This window comes from Manacus candei, unplaced genomic scaffold, assembly GCF_025592945.1.
Source record: "Manacus candei isolate 608988 ecotype Guabito, Panama unplaced genomic scaffold, ASM2559294v1 h1tg000017l, whole genome shotgun sequence".
NCBI lineage: Eukaryota > Metazoa > Chordata > Aves > Passeriformes > Pipridae > Manacus > Manacus candei.
In genome coordinates, this window is record NW_026138065.1 from 21,331,046 (window position 1) to 21,348,943 (window position 17,898).

At 40.4% G+C, this 17,898-nt stretch overlaps 1 protein-coding gene across 2 annotated transcripts in view; it reads right to left on the reverse strand.

Annotated features, from left to right (window-relative positions):
- Positions 1–10,767, reverse strand: part of PTPN14 (protein tyrosine phosphatase non-receptor type 14) — a 114,693-nt gene extending 103,926 nt beyond the window's left edge. For both annotated transcript variants that reach the window (XM_051783916.1, XM_051783917.1), the window contains exon 1: positions 10,227–10,767. The gene's annotated coding sequence lies outside the window, so the exon portion shown is untranslated. The remainder of the gene's footprint in view (positions 1–10,226) is intronic.
- Between the last annotated feature and the right edge of the window lie 7,131 nt (positions 10,768–17,898).

A 17,898-nucleotide genomic window follows, 5' to 3' on the forward strand; every position in this document is an offset into this window, starting at 1 on the left:
AAATATAATATGAAAGATTTGATACATAGCCTTTAAAGGCATATACAGGCAAATACTACAATAAAATAATTGACTGCAGTATTTCAAAGTCTCATAAAACCAAACAGAACCTTTCATTGTCTGATGTTTCTAATTCCTGAGAGATATAAACGGCAGAGGTAAAGGTTACAGCCATGTCTAGACATCACTTATCCTATGCACACTGCCACAGTAGTTGTGGTGATAGACAGCACACGATGCAATTGTACATAGCCTGTAGTAAAGAACATCACATTTGGGAGACTATGGATTAATGGTTTTCATCAGCTGACAGAACTACTCTTAAAAGCCATATACCTTTGATATTTTATAAACTTCATTTACCTTTCCTATATTTCTTTACCATTACGGGGATGAGATATACATTGTGTTTTAAAACAAAAAGCTACAAAACCCCCACAACATTTCAAGCTCTCCTCAATCTCTTTTCCTAACAGTTAGAGGAATTACTGCACAACAACTTGATAAAACACCCCTCCCTGTCATCATCATCCAGGACAGATTCTGTACTGTTTGGTGCACAGTCCCTTCCACTGCAGTTAGCACTTGATACCTAGCACTACCAGTTTGTTACAATTATCAAATTCTTTTATGTTTGACCCCTGTACACAAAGATCACCACACATGCCAGTAAAATAACTTCACCGAGATAACAGTGGAGGAAATCTACATTTAAGTCATCACCCAGAGGGTTCCTATCCACACTGTTTCTCCACAGGATGCATTTAGCACCTTGCTTAGAGCATGCTGTAGAAAGCAGGTCTAATGATGCCTGATGGAACTTGATGTACAAAGCACCCAGCGTGGCCAACATGAAATGATGTGGGGCATACGCCTCAAGGCAGCCATAGGCGGGGCAGGAACATACATGGGTGAATGAATATATGGCCTGTCAAATGCCTCAGGATAAAGCAAATGAAGTGTGTACCAAAGTACAGGTATGAAGGTATAAAATACATATTAAAAAGGAGATCACTGTTCATGAAGGTCCCAAAACACTATACTGCCAAAACTATGCACTGAAAGATCTCTGGACTGGTTTTCTACTACTGTTTTACCAGATCCTTTGCTAAAAAAAAAGGGTTTAAATGTCTAAGCCAAAAAAAACCAACCACAAAACAATCAAAAAATCCTTGACTTTTTCCCAAGTTCAGTAACCCCAGCTCATCTTCATCCTTAATAGAGTTGTGGAAAAATACCAATTACTGGAGCTAATATCACATGCTTTTAATTTCAAAAACTGAACAACAAGAGAAAATAAAGAATAAGACCTATCTGATTACGAAACCAGAACTTTGTCTACTTTTCTGACAGAGACTTAGACCCTTCAGTGAATGCTTTAGGGGACTATCTAGTATTATTTTAATATGATTCCCACCACAGTGCTATTCCTGAGAGATTAATACAATAAATCATAGAGCTTATTATTAGGAAGTTTTTCCTAATAAACAATCTATTGTCTTCCTTAATCCTATAGAATTATTTTATTAACTCTATTACCAAAGGGTCTTTTTCAACATGTAAGTTTTAAATGTTATTTTATTTTCTTTCACATAACATAGCCACCGTAAAGGGCACTCAAAATAACTAACATGTTCTGCTTTCAAAACTGTGGCCACAGTGCTGTCAGATTGTGGCAAGAAGTCTTTTTAAGATAAACATGCACAAGCCTGTTTTTTCATCTCCGAAAACATTGGAATAACGGAGGATATCCTTCCCTGTCATTGTCCTGCCGCTCTCTTTGATTGAAACATGCAACATGAAGACACTGACAAACGCATTTGCTTTGATTCCATCCCAAGTGAAAAAATAAATTACTTTATAAATCCACACTACTAAAGAGAGCAGAGAAAGCAAAATTAAGTAGCACGTAACAGTGGACAGTGTTATCTGAAGTTAGCTGAATGGCCCTCTCATTGACAGATTTACATGGATGGCACTTATTGTATTATCACAAGCTCACAGTCTGGCTGGTCCTGACCATTTTACTGTATTGCTGGGTGGGGGGAAAGGAAGTGCAAAATTTTACAGCTCTATGCAGACAGCTAGTGGTACTTGTCAAGGACACTGAACACAGAGCGAACATGAAAGTTAAGCTACATATTAACAAACTTCTCCTGTAACCCAAGATGAAAATACAGAACTAGGAAAGAAACCTTATATAACATCAAACAAAGCTGACATTACTGACTAATAGGACAAAATGACTAATTGTCTCCAAAGTGCACCCACCTCTTGTGAGATGTTTTGACAAATTAATTACTGCATGGGTCACAGTCTTCCTACCTAAGTCAGGTTCTAGGAAAACTGTAAGACTACATCAGTCTCTCTGAATAAACCCATTTGTACATTAGAAGAAACACCTAACATTGTTACACAAGGTTTAAAGGTTTTTGAAAGCTCATCCTGCCCACTTAATAATTTACCTTTTCTGCAGTGAAGTTATATGCAAACGTATACTACAAAAACTCAGAGCTGCTCTGTGACCAACTGTTTCAGGTTATTACACCAACAATGAAGAACAACAGCAGCCAGAGCAAAACTCACATAGCAAGTAGAGAAGATGTCATACTCCAAGCCACTGTACTCTCTTTAAAGGTTCTTCTCTATATAGAAATGCTCCAGAGAAACATTCATCACTTCATAAAGTCAGGTGGTATCAGTAATTCTCTTCTGAAACAAGTGTCTCTTAACTACTGAACCATAAATGTGCAGGAAATGTGCGTTTCTGGATTTGCATATTTAAATGCATATGTTTATGACAATTCACCAATCAAATAGAGAAACCAGAAAAAACTTCCAAGAAATGAACCAGCTACAGAGGATGGGCAGGCTATGACCAAATAAATGAACATCCTTAGAATACATGTCAGCTCTCCCCAACATACCATTTGCCTATTATACCAAACCATTTCTTCTCCTCTTCCTTAGACTGTAATTCAAGACACACATTTTGTCTTTTGCTATTTGTAAAGCTCCCAGTACATTCTACAACACAGAAAGGAATTAAAAAACATTACTTATAAATTGAAACCTATCCATATACAGCATTGTATTTATAGAAATACTTCTCTCTACATAACATTAGGTAGTATGAAACACCCAAATGCATACCAAAAGCCCTAGAATATGCAAAAACTAAAAATAAATTTCATCTTTAAATGGCAGTTTTTATTTCTTGCTTGTCAGAAATAAAGATAATTAAAAAATGGAAGTGAAATAGCTAGCATTGAACATACTTACCATTTGGATGCTAAATGCTAACCCATCTCAATAATGCTCTCCTGCAATATTTTAGTTTTGTTTTATAAACAAGATTTCCAACTATGCGCAAATGCATTTTGAAGCACCAAGCTATGAAGGGGAACATGGACACATGGAAGAGAACTTGCAAAAAAAGACCCATCATTGCCTTTCTCTGTTCTCAAAAAGAACCACAACAAAGTGGGAAGCAGCAGCACATGAGTATCAATACTGTGATTTAGCTTTCTCTGCTGTCACAGAGATTCCCACAACACAGTCCTGGCAAAGGTGGATGGAATCACAGGACCTTTACTCAAATACATCTAAATGAGTTGTCTTATTCACAAGCAGAAACTTGCCCTGTCCACTCTCCATTCTGAACCTGCCAGAGCTCTGAAGCTCTGTCAATATTTCTGTCTACCCACAGCAGACTGCATCAGCCATCCCCTTCAGTTAGCAGCCAACTTCTTTAGCTGGTAAGCTGACCAAAGCATCTTCTTAAACAGACTGAATCTTAACAACATTATGAAGAATGTAAATAGACATCAATCCTACTCAAGTAGCTCTTAAAGTATGCCAAACAAGGGAAGAAAAAAACAAACACACACACAAAACAACAACAACAACAAAAATACCACCACCACCAAAAAAAAAAATTACTATTATTCCAGATGTCTGTTTTCCAGGGTCTTTTAAATAAATTCCTGTCACCTCAAAAGCTCATCAGGGTTCTTCCTCCTGAGGCAGGTCTGCTCACATTGAACATTTTGGAAAGCTCTTAAGGGAGAAGTCAGATTTCCTCCAAGACCCCTCTTTTCTATTTTTGAGGTAGGACTTTCAAGGCCTGCTCCCTCTGAAGGCATCAGAAGTTTCACTCCACCTCAGCACAAGACGAATTAGGCCACTGACTACATTGCTTTTCCCTCTTCTCTTGCTCTGTCCTAGTAAACAACAGGCACAAAGTTTTATGTAGAAATTCCTTTACACATTGTCTGCTCACCTGAGATAAGCACTGCATATCACATTCCCAGAAAATGCAGAGTTTCCACTACCAACACGATATATTTTGCTCTGAAAGAACAAATGAAAGTCCTGCAGGAAGGAGTCAAAATCAAAATGGCATTTAGCAATAGACATCAAAAATAGGATCTGGCTTCTACTAGTTCAGTCTCTGATTGGCAAAGTCCCTTGATTTTGCCCAGGCTTGTCCAAAAACCTAGCTTAATTGTCATCATCAATAAAAAGCTAAAGGCATTTTATCTACAAGGTAGTGAATGCCTCCTCTAAAAAGAGGGAGTTCCATGATAAGAGCTAATCTCAAAAACCTTAGGAATGCAAACTATTTTCTCAGTTGTAAAAACAAGAAAGAATTTCACAAACACAAGTTAAAACAACTACTGGTAACCTCTCACTTCTCCTACACTGCCAACTTCTGCTGGGCTAAGGCTCTATCTTCTGTCCTTCCCAGAGATATGCTTCGAATCAAGTCAAAAATTCAAAGGAGTCGCAAGAGAAGACATCACTTTTATGCATCTTTACAAAGGAGTGCCTTTCCATAAACCTTATTTTCTAAATTCAAAAAGCACTGCTAGGCTGCCTTCACAACAGCTTCAGCCTTTTCAACAGAGAAGCCAGAAAATCAGTCCTCATTTTATTTGGCAGATAGCTGCCAGGAAGCCTGTAAGACAGCCCATTCTGGCTGGTTTGACCACCTAAAAGTTGCACAAGTCCTGGTTTTTTATTCTTTAAGCTATAGTATAGTTTCCTGAAACTTCTACAGACAACTCTTAACTATGTTATACAGTAGTCTGTTAACATGAGGTGTTGATTATTAGATCAATCATGATGCCTGCTACTAAATCAATTTTTTCCCACACTTATTCTTTTGCAACAGACTGGCATTTGCAGCCTATAGATGTACAAGAATTTCATGGTGTTGGTACACTATTACTTTGACAATATTGTCTTTGAAAGATTCACTAAGCTGCAGAAGATCTAGTTACCTCTAGAAACTGGTCCTTGTGCTTCTCCCAGACACAACTATCATCATTTTGTTACAGAAATCAAAAATATTTATATTAACTACCCAAACTACAAACTTTGTCCATTAGAATGCGTAATAGAAATCACTGATCATCGTAACCAAATTGATTAATAACAGATACCAGTGCTATCTGCCTTTTAAATGAAGCCTAACCATCATTTCTGTTCTTCTCTATGCCAGTCCAGGCCACAGTGTAGCATGCCTCAATAAATTAAAACATCAAACTTTAACTTTAAAGACTTAAAGTCCAACATGTATTTTCCATGAAACCTGAACATATTTAAAGAAATAAATCTTTTAATTCCATCTGCATTAATATATAATAAAAATCAGCATAATTCACATTTCAATACAGGAACTAAATTACTGTAGTGGGTCAAATAATCAGCCCAAGATCCTGTTTCTAACACCAGTTTACCCTGTAAAAAAACACACGAAATATCATAGCAGGTACTTATAGCATAATCTGTCCTAAGAGAAATTTCTTAATCCTTGTCAGATAGGGTTGATTTATGCCCTAGAGCAGTACAGTTAGCATCCCTTCAGCTGTAGCTGTGACTGTTCCTCCCATCTCTAGAACAGTTCATTTACCTTGTTCATCCTGCCAGGCTCTTGATTTATATGCTCGCCTTTGGTGGTATACACCAAAAATGGTGATTTAGGGGTATTATACACATTGTCTTTCAAACTACTCCTTGTGACAAGTATGTATAAAAGGGTAATGGCCAAGCATTATTTTGCAAATGTCCATCCTACCTCCTCTAACAGACCGCCTTGAAACAGAGCTATGCTAAAATTTTCAGTTCTACTTCATATGAATATTTTTCCATCTCTCTTCTTTGATAGGAGATCACAAATTGATTATTCCAGGTGAATTTGAGCACCAGTTTAATAATATCCTTTGTGTCATTAACACATTGCAAAACAACTGTGGCATTTTTCTTCTGCTCAACGCTAAGCATTAAGAAGGTGTACAAGTTTAAATAAAACACTGTTGAAATCTTCCCCACCTTAATAAATATAGGTAATTTACAATCCAGTAACATGAACAAGTAATTTGATTATTCCCTCTAACATGCATATTCTTGAATTTATCAACATCATCTGCTACGCTTCCCTTTTACCCAGCTTTCTTGGATTCCCTTTACAATTTCTCAGTCTTCTTCAATCTTGCCTAATCCAAATACTTTTGCATCATTAGCAAGTTTTGGCACACCATCATTCATCTAGTTTATTAGATCACCAACATATATGTTCACCGCCCTCTTTTCAGAGTTGTTTCTACATCACATGGTAATTTAAAGTTTACATTGTTACTGACAAAAAAAAAGCATTCTTAGTCATAAGGACAGGTACTCTGATTGAGAATTAGAAAGGAGAGTTTCAGTTTCCAAAAGACATGCTTGATGTTGAGCAAAGCTCGGTACCTAAACTCTTCATATGAGCAGAAAATACTAATGTCACAATAGCTGCAGGACATCAGAGGGGTCAGTGTTCTCCTCTTCCCAGGCCATCACCCATCCAACATGTTATACACCCAACACCCTCCAGAAAAATCCTTTGGTCAGAAAATCTTCTTAATGTTGGCTAAATTTATGCTTAATTAGGGCTAAGTTTATAGTCCCTTAGGTATTCTCAGAAGGTGCTTACCTATAGCTGACTATAACATGTACAACTGCTTATTAGGGCAGACATGATAGGTTGGGAAATACATTTTAAAACATACATGCATGTTCTTTTTACATACTTTGTGCTGCACAGTAGTATAGTGTCCTTAATTCCTTCCACACTCCAGAGTTCTCCTCATTCCCTCCTACAGCCCAGAGGAAAGGGGGAGAGTCATGGACTGCCCCACATTTGTGAGGAACCCTATTGCTTCAGAGCTTGTGACATGTCTTCTCATAGATCACCTCCTCAGCTCCCCACGCACTGCAAACCAAAAGGCTTTAAGCAGAAGATGGGCACCTCACGGGACAGGCTACACTTGCTCTGGACATGGAGAGGAAGCTCCGTGTGCCCACTGAGTCTTGAGGTCCCCTGTACTAGGTACAGAAAGATAGGGGTTAGCCAGTGGAACCAAAATCATACTTTTATCACAAAGATGGGCTTCAGCTCAGGTCTATCTAATTTCCTTTAGGAACTAATCTTTAATTATTACTTTTTAATATATATATTTTAAGTGTTTTATAGGTGGAAGTACCAGGTTTCACAGAGTCTCTGAATAGAAAACCAGTAGATTTTAAAAATGGAACCAGACATTTTCACATAAAACTTCAGAGAATCTTGTGCACAGGCATACTCTCTCCTCACAGTAAGAACATCTACATGGTAATGGTTTGTTTTCAAAGATTAGGATCTGTTCCAATGGAACTCCACAAAGTATAATAGGCCAAGGCATGCTGTACTTTGCAGTGGATTTAGACATAAAAAAATACTTTTATGGCATCTGCTCAGCATAAAAATTAAGCCTTTATTGAAATCTTCTGTAATTGAGCTGGATACACACGCACAAATACATTGCATACTAAGTGTTTTAGCCTGGTTCCTGCAAAGACTTGTATATATGTTTATTATTATGTATATAAAAGAAATGCCGTGGTTTCAAAAGCACTATTCATGAATGTGAGTTTAAACACGTGGGGGGGGGGATGTCTTTGCAGGACTAGGACCTATATGGTACTGAGCAGCACTGCCTGATGAAAACTTTTTACCTATTGTATACTACCAGCAGTTTATAAACCCCCCTCATCTGACAAACCCTTGCAACAGAGAAGGACTTGCTTCCAGCTGAGGAGCTGGAATTCAAGTACACTTTTCACACTGCATATATCTACAGTAAATTTAAATCCCAATTAAAATGAGCTACTTAAATGACATTTAATCAAACACAGCCTCACTGGATATGAAGAGAAACAGAATGAAGAGCAGTACTTTGGCTGAAGCAGTACCAAATAAACACAGAAAAAGGAAGCCATAGAGTCACTAGAACTATGTACACAACTATATATGCATATGTATGTATATATATATATATATATATACACACTTTATCCATTATTGCAGGAGCCACTGGCAGCCAAAACAATTTGCTAAGTGCACAACAGTATATGTATTTCACAGAAAGCCATTACATACCTAAGTTACAATAACTGACTCACAGGCTTCTGCTGGACAAGAATGACCAGGAGAAAAATCTAGTGCTAACACTAGTTGCTAATTAACCCTCATGAACAACACTGCACCAAAGCTACTTCTGCTGCTCTTCCAGAAACATTTAAAAGGCACGTGTAAAACATGTATATACATATAAAAGCTCAGTTTGCTCAGTACAGAGATGAGTCTAGCAGCCCTTGCTCTGGCCTTGATCTGAACCACTAGATTCTCTGAGGATGCAGTGAGACAGTCATGCTTTCAAGTTTCTCGCACACAAATGCAGTCGCAGAATTGACGGCCACAAGGTCGGTGACAGATTGTAAGGATTACCTTTTCACTGATGAACTGTGCTTCAACACAGCAAGTTTGCAAAGCTCCCAACTTTTGTATCACGACCCGTGAGATACACACAAGTGCCCTCTGCCTGTAAGCAACTCTGGCACAGTCTTCTAAAGACACTGAAAAGAGTTCAAGTACTGATAATAACAGAACAGGGCCTACAACTTATTTACATTACTATAATATCAACACATGCTCTATTTTACACCATGTAACAAGTACTAGATGTCAGCTACAAACTCCCCAGAGGGCAAGACCAAAAGCTGCTTAATCTGTATTTTGGCACTCATATTTGATAGGACGTTCTCAGCCGGATAACCACAGAGTAGTCCCTGCTGGGACTGCCTCTCGTTACATCTCTCCCCCAAAAGACCTGACTATCTCCTCTCATAATATGGAGGTTGGCAGGTGGTGACTTGTGATTTGGGGCGAGCCATTTTATATGTATATTTTTCCAAACTCCGAAAAACTGCAGCATGTAACAGTGCTTTCAGAATAACCAAACCCTGTTGCAATTATCTGTATAAAGTTTAAAGGAAAAAGAACTGGCTTCTGGTAAAAACATTTCTTTCAGCTATGGTTTCAGGCTACATGCCAAAGATCCCAGAAAACTTTTTGGGCAAAAGCATATTTTATCTGAGCCTTTTACCAGTCGCTGTTTGGTCCCACCTTTTTAAAGTTACAAACAGCCAAAGAGTTGCTTCTAATGGAAACATGTGATTATTTTATGTAAATCAGAGATAAAACATTCTCGATAGGAAAGCTCCAGCAAGCATTATATCCACATACCACACATACATTACGTAACGCTTGTCCCAAATACACCCCAATAAGTGAGCTAGTTTGAGATCTTAACAATCCATCCACTTTGCCACATCAGAAATGAGAGCAGATGTCATTCTTCCCTGCCTCGCCGCGATCTTTTCTGCAGAACTCGTCAGTTACATACTTGCTGAAGACGAACGGCCAGTTTAGGCTTGACTGTAACTAACAAAGAGCAAGGTAAACCCCCGGGCAGGGGGAAGGCAAACACGGGCATGCCGTGATGTAAATACGGGCAGCCCAGCACGGAGCCCTGCCCGTTCCTCGCTATTTACAAATATCTCTCGAGTGTACAAACGCCGTATTATCTGGGTGTCTAACAGATTAAATTCACGGGCTGGCCGGACAGTCCGAGGCTCGCTTTATCTCAAGTCACCGGCTGGTACTTGCAACCCAAGCTTAGCTATTTTCGTAGTTTGCGGACAGCAGCGCATACTCGGCGGAGCTGCAGCAGCTCCCTGCAGCGCTTAACGAGCCCCACGCCGGCCGTGCCGATCGCACACGCCGAGTACAAGGCGCACCTCGGGCTCTTTTAAAGTCGGCGCGGGGACGCGCCCGAGCTGGAGCGAACTCGGCGGCTCCTTACCTGCTGGCGGCCGCCCGGGCAGCGGCGGCTCCGGCTTTGTGCCTCCCGCGGGAGGCGGCTGTCCCGGCCCGGAAGGCAGAGGCTGCCGGCGGGACCCGACGCGGGCGCTGGGGAGGGAGACCAGTCCGGCTCCCGCCGCCCCGGCCCGGCCACCGCGGGGAACTTGTGCGGGGCGGCCGGAGCTGCGGCCGCCGGTGGCGGCGCGGAGGGCCGGGGCGCCCTGAGCTCCTGCTGCCGCCCGCGGGGTGCGGGAAGGAGGGAGGCAGGGCAGGAGGAGGGGACTGATGTCCCGCGGGGGCGAGCGGGGTGGCGGGCAGGCGAGCCGGAGGCGGCGGGGCCGGGGCCGGGCTGGGGCCGGGGCGGCGCGGGGAGTCACGGCCCAGGAATGCCAGGAATGTGGGGCGGCCGCTGCGGCCGCGGGGCCCGGAGACGTCGGGGACGCAACTTGGGATTTCTTTTCTCTTTCTCCTTCTTATTTTTTTTCCCCTTTCTTTTTTTTTAACTCTTCCCCCCTCCCCAAGGAAGGAGGAGGGCTGAAACCCACCCCGCGGAGGAGGGAAAAGGAGGGAGGAAGAGGAGGGCGCAGGCTCCTGCCAATCCGAGCGGGTGCCGGCGGCAGCCCTCCCGAGGAGGGCAGAGCTGCCAGGTGCGGGGTGCTGGCCCTTCCCGCCTCCCTGCCGGGGGGAGCCGGCCCCTTTCCCGGCCCCTTCCCCGCCCTCCTGCCGGGACCCGCCGTGGAGCTCTGGGCACGTGTCGTCCCGGCCCGAGCGGGAACAACCCCAGACAGACCGGGGTGGGAAGGAACACGCAGGGACCTGAGGCGGGCTCTGCACGCGTGGGCCTGGAATCTCCTGAGATCCTCCTTCCAGACCTCCTGTATGAAGGCGCGGGGCCGCCCTGCTTCTCTGTGTCCTCTCCTCTGCCCTTCCATAACCCCCTGTTTCATCTCCTACAGCCTTGCGCGACAGCATCGTTTCTCTCCATCCCTCCCTGTCTTTGCTTCTCCTCTTCCCATTTCACCCCTTTCGGTGTCCTTCTTACTGTGTGACCCTCGCTTCTAGACGGGTGGTTATCCCTGCTCTTCTGGCTGCACAGAGGGCAAAACACTCGTGATGGAAAAACACCCATGGTGGTGCCGACCTGAAGTTGACTTGAAACGTGGCAGTTGATAACTGCATGAAATGCCCGGGATACTTGGTGCTTGGCTGATGTGAGAAAGCCCATCTGATGTCTGCTGTAAAAGAGAGGAGCAGGAAACACACCACGCTGTAGGAGTACTGTCGGGAAGGTTGCAACTACCAACAGGTGTTGAACATAACACACCAAATCAAGTAGATTTAAGAAAAATGTGAATATTAGAAATTATGCTCTTGTGCATCGTAGCTGATGGGCAATTTGCAAAGTTTTTTTTGCCTTAATTTACATTTATTTAAAATTATCCACGTTCCAAAAATAATCCACAATCCAAAAATAATCCACATTCCAGAAAGTGTATACAAATACCTCTGGTACCAGTGGGCATCTACAGAAATGTCAAAGGGAGGTATCCCTCTAAAACATCTGTGACACCAGAACTTAAGGACTCTAATAAACACATAAAATTATGAAAAATAGTGCTAAATGAGAATTGATACAATTTTTGTGTTGCTGTTACAGTTTGTTACTTGTACACCTCACTGAAGGAGTAAGTGAGCAAATCCATTGGAGTCAGGATTATTCAGATTATTAATGGGAAAAGGATCAGGAGCTGAGAGAGGGAGAAATAGCACAGATTCTTGATTTTGATAGATAAGTAATTGTATTTAAATACTGTACATGGAATCACAGGCCTATGCCTTACCTCTGGCATAATATTATAATTACATTTTGAAGCAATCCTTTTCATCTGAGACTCTCAAACATTTTACAAACACCACACCTTAATGAAGTAATTATCTGCATTTTACATATGCTACACTGAGGCATTAAGAAGTGACACGATTTAAGATTTAAACTTGAATTGTACTTGACCACATGTAGATAAAGAGCTTTGAGTAACAATCTGGAAGAAATATCAGGTGTCAGAATGAGATGATGAGATGCATCATAGAGCCACTGTGCTCTGACTTGATAACAGAAAACAGATTACCTGTACTGAGTAGAAAGTTGCAAAAGAGGGTAGCACACATCAAAACTAGGGTTTAAATTATTTGATTTCTATCCTGTTCTCCCCATGTTAGTCCAGGTGTAAGGATGATTTTTTTTTTTTAAGACAATAAATACTGACTTTTGCATCTGTGCCTCAAGGTGGTGTGCTCCCTACCTAAAGTCTTTTAGTCACATTCCTGCTTTGGAGCTGGTTACTTTCACTTTCTTAAATCTCTCTGCATTTGAAGTAACTTTATTTAGGGACCTTTACTGCAAAGGAAGCAATGTGGCAAGAAGTGTGTACATGCTGACAGGTGGGAAAATTTCGAGGGGAAATTTTGTGTATTGGTTACCTGCAGGATTGGGTCTCCTAGAAGAAATAAAATTAACTAGAAGAAATAAAATCACACTGCTTGCCGGCAAGAGCAAGGTCGGCTCAACAAACTCTGCAAAATGAAATGCATTTCAAATTTACCAAACCAAGAGAAGCTCCCAAAACTGGGAATGATGATCATTACTTCTCTTGAGATTACTTAACGCAGTGCTCAATGTCTGTATTAAACTATCAGAGACTGTAGCAGTAGGTGCTTTAAAAAAACAAGCTTCCCAGAGATAGCCAGTTCCTGCAAAGAGGTTTCCATAAGCAAATCTGTTTTGTCGGTACTACTGCAGCTTTCTAGGACCATTGAAACCTGCAATCTTTACATACATCTTTGTTCCTCAAGAGCTGTCAGGAGTATATGAATTTAGGATTAAAACTAACAGTACATACCTGCTACTTGGGAAGTGATTTAATAAAATACTAAAACTAGGTTAGGTGTTACTCAAACTGTTTCAAGGATTGGATGTAAAAATGATACAAATTATTGATTTGGTTCCAAACTCTTTCGCTGTTTCTAATTTGTCCAGAAAACTTTGATGGTTAATCTTGTGTCAATTGTATGTAGGCACTATTATGTATTGTCTTTCTATGCTGCTAGGGAATCACTTTACAGCAATTTTTTTTTCTGAAAAGATGACACCTCTAAATTATATTTAGAGACTTTATTGACTTGCTCTAATATTCCTTCTGCTCTGTTATAATTTAATTTTTATACTGGATCCTTCTACAATATCACCAGAATTATTATAATTAATACTCTACAAAATAGAAACATCTAAAGTACAAATGGGAAATAACTTATTGACATAGAATTGTACCTCAGTTACCTTAGCTACCAGTCCTTGTTCTGATCTTGGGCATGTAGCAGCACATCTCTGTGTCTTAGTTTCTTGACTGAAAATTGAGATAATGATAGTGATCTTAAGAAGGTGCTTTTTGATTTCCAGATGAAAGCAATGTATGGGAGAGAGACATTATTTAGTTTTTTTTCCCCAAACTGGGGGTTTGACAGGCCTGAATGTTGTCTCAAACCCTTGTAAAGCTAAAGCCCAACACCATTCATCTTGACCAAATGGTTAACTATCAGCAGACAAAAACTGACTTTATCTGTGTCAAAATATAGAAGACATTTATTATGAAGCTGTGCAATGAATTTTAAAGTGTCCTGGCACCTTGCTAGCAAAACCTGTATTAAACATATTTTGAATGTGCTTAAGAGTCTTGTTATAACATGGAAAAATCTCAGTCCTTGTTGGTTGGTGAAACCATGTCATAACCTGTTTCGTATAAAACTGTCTTTAAACTGTGCTTAAGCAACAGCTGGTGGTTTCTCCTGTGAACAGTAGATGATGTTTAATTAGCCTTACAGTCATCTACATTACAATCAAATCAAAGAATGCAGTTGCAACACATTCCCGATTTGTATTGTAAATGTGACCCTAACTGTGTTCCTAAAATCTCTGTCATGTGCTACAGCTGGATACACTGACCTGATTGTAATGTAAGCAGAAACTTAGTGCACTAGCAGAAATTCCCATTTCTAAAATCATACTAGTTCTTTACAAATAGATACATTTATTGTTTGAAGCTTACTACCCAAAAAAAAAAAAGTTTACTTCTCTAGTATGCTATGCTCTCATTAATTATTCTGTTTAATAGTGCTTCTCAAAATCATCTCTTAGAAAAGGAATTTGGATTACACAATTTTGGAAAACAAACCTGTTGCCACCAAGCATGAGCTAACATGTTATAGTACTCTACAGCTTATCACAAGTAAGCCAGCACCCAGTTTTGTAGTCCAGAAAAAGTCTTGGTTGATTATCTGTGCAAATAAACTACGCTGTGTTGAATATTCTAGTTTGCTTAGAGTTGTATTCTGCCTGAGGACTTATTTAATACCTGTGTCTCTTTTCAGCTCTCCAGTAAGGGTTCTAAAATGAAAAACTTTTTAGCATTTTTGAGTAAAGTAGTGAACTTTTGATTCCATGGTTCCAAGTACTCAGAATGGGTTTTGGATGAGGAATATAGCTCACTATGCAAGTGTTACTGCTGTCCAAGCTAGGGTAGTCCAATGACAGAATGAATAACATTTTTACAGTTTTCATGGACTACAAATTTGGATACTTTTGAATGTACCATTTAGGTATTAGGTCTTCAGATTTCTGGAAACAGCAGTCTTCTAAACAAAAAACAAAAAACAAAACAAACAAACAAAAACCCAAACAAACAAAAAAGAGAAACCAATGAACCAAATCCCTACCTTTTAGCATAAGTTAATTTTTCAGCATGCCTTGAAGTCAGTATACACCACTGATTTGTTGGTGCTTTAGTGGCTGTCTACTTCTGATGATCTTTATGCATCTCAGCATAGATTTACGTGTCCGACTGCGGGCACCCAGTTGAAAATATTTTGTTGCCACTTAGAGATAAATGGTTTCTTGAGAAAGCAAAGAGCTAGTGTCATAATCTAAAATGTGTTTTGGGTAGTCACAAACCTGTGTAACTTGAATTGATAATGTTTTCTTATCTCTGTGAAATGGGTCTAAGACCATGCTTGGATATGAGAGTACTCTGAAACTCTGGATTTCGAGGTTTTCTGAAATTGATAGTCAAATCTGCTGTAAAAGAATAAAACTTCAGCTAAATGTACCTCAGCTTTTTGGACTCTCTATATCGTTTCTAAAAGAGCTCTGATTCTCATTCTCACTTTTGGTCAAAATTAATGGGAAACTCACTCTTAGTTAGAGCAATTCGGGAATGCTGAGGAGCATATATATAAATATTATTTTCTATTCTGACTGTCATTTACATGATACACTAAATACTTTGGAAAGACTTAAAACACGTACAAACTTTTTCCTGAAAAGGATTAATACAAAAAATTGTATAGGGAAGACCAATAAAACTGTTGGCATTTAAACTTGGAAGAGGTGAGGAGATCAAGTGATAACCAAAGTCATTAAGATGTAGAATGCAGTTGTTTTCTCCTTCTATACTTATTTAGTCTATTGGATCATTTCAGTTAGTTGTTCATAAACTATAGCTGTTTGAGGCAGGTTTCCCACTGCAATTAGTTGGGTGACTGAAAACTCACTCTAGAGCTTGCCTGTAAAAATGACAGAAGTAATGTTGAGGTGGTTAGGATGAGTGTAAGATAAGGAGGTGTACTTTTGTCTTATCTAGTCAAACACTTCTCAGAGAAACACTGGAAGATTTTGAGACAGCATAAAGATAGGTAGAGGCTAATAAGTGATTGGCTTAGTTTGTCATGAATAGTATAGGAGACATTCTTAATTGTTTCACTGACTGATAAAAAATTGGCCAGTAGGTGAACACAATACAAAACAAGTATAGATTCTCAGATAATACCTACATAAAAGTAACATACACATATAAATATATGTACATATCACAAATATATGTCTATAATAAATAAATACATGTATAATAAATAACAGTGGAATTTCCTCCCAATGAATTCATAGTTGTTGGAAGACCAATATGTCAGCTTAAACACTGGGTTGCCAGCTGCAGACACATTGTGTATTTAAAGCCATGTAAGTGGCCACATTGAGTCAGATGGCAAGCAGTCGTATATCAGGGGCTGATATGGCTAAAGACTTAACCTTTTAACAGCAATAATGATGAGTGGAAAGGCTTGTCTAAGTCTTGCACTGAGAATGGAATTGAAAGCTGAACAGCAGACACCTGCAGATAAGCTATCTGATACATGAAAGAATTCAGAGTGCCAAACATCTCCTTTGGTTTTGTCTGGAGACTCCTGTCAAGCATGAGGGAAAGGTATTCTCTCAAGGATGATCTAGTAGTGTGCCCAAGCAGGTGGAACACCATGTGGAAAGGTATCCAGTACCTGAGAAAATTAGCTGTGCTGGAGGTAATCTATAAGGATTAAAATAATGAACAGTCCCCTGTAGATCCATATGAGGTCCAGTGTACACAATCCATGTGATGGAAGTTTGTATGGAACTGCCTTTCTCCACCTCTGGGGAAAAAAAACAACAAAGAAACAAAAACCAAAACAAACAAAAAAACCTCCCAACCCACAAACGATTGTCCACAGTTTGTTTTCTCCCGATTGGAGGCCAGAGTAGACCAGTTATGGTGGTCAGTATGGCCAAGGCTGAGATGATGTTTCAGGGAGTCCTTGTATCTTCTCTTTGGGGCTCCTCTCTTGTGGCAGCCAGTGGCAAGTTCACCATAAAGCAAGATCTTAGGGAGGCAGTGGTCCTTCATCCTGGAGATGTGCCCTGCCCAGCACGGCTGTGTTCTCAGCAACATAGCCTCAATACTTGTGACTGCTGCTTGTTCTCGAACAGAGGTATTAGTCACATAATCTGACCAGTGGATGTTTAGGATTGTACGGAGACAGCGTTGATGGAAGCATTCTAGGAGCCACAGGTGGTGGCAGTAGATGACCCATGATTCAGATCCGTATAAGAGAGTAGACAGCACTATGGCTCTGTAAACACTGATCTTGGTACTTTTCTTCAGGTGTTTATTTCGCCAAACTCTTTTATGAAGTTTTCCGAAAGCACTGTATGCCTTTGCTAACCTGTTGTCTATCTCTCCATCAATCTTACCATCCGAGGAGATGAGGCTACCAAGGTAATTAAACTGCTGGACTGATTTGAGCTCTGCTTCGCCAATGCTGATATGGGGATGAAGGAAGACTTCCTGAGGTGCAGGTTGATAGAGAACTTCTGTTTTCTTTAAACTGACTTCCAGCCCAAAGAACTCAGCAGCGTCTGCAAAGCAGGATGTTAAACACTGCAGAGCTGCTTCTGTGTGGGCAACAAGGGCGGCGTCATCAGCATAAACCATAAAGATGGTTTAAGGTCTTGGTGTGGGCCTTCAGTTGCCTTAGGTTGAATAGGCTTCCATCAGTACAGTATTGAATGTAGATACCGTCCTGATCATCAAGGTCTGCTGTGGCCCTTTGGAGCATCATCATGCTGAAAAAGATTGTGAATAGGGTTGGTGTGAGAACGCAGCCTTGTTTCACACCATTAGTTATTAGAAAGGGCTCAGAAAGTGAATTGCCATATCTGACTTGGCCGTGCTGATCCTCATGGAGTGAGATGATCATTTTAAGGAACTTGGGGGGACAACCTAAACGTTCCAAAATCTGCCATAGACCTTTTC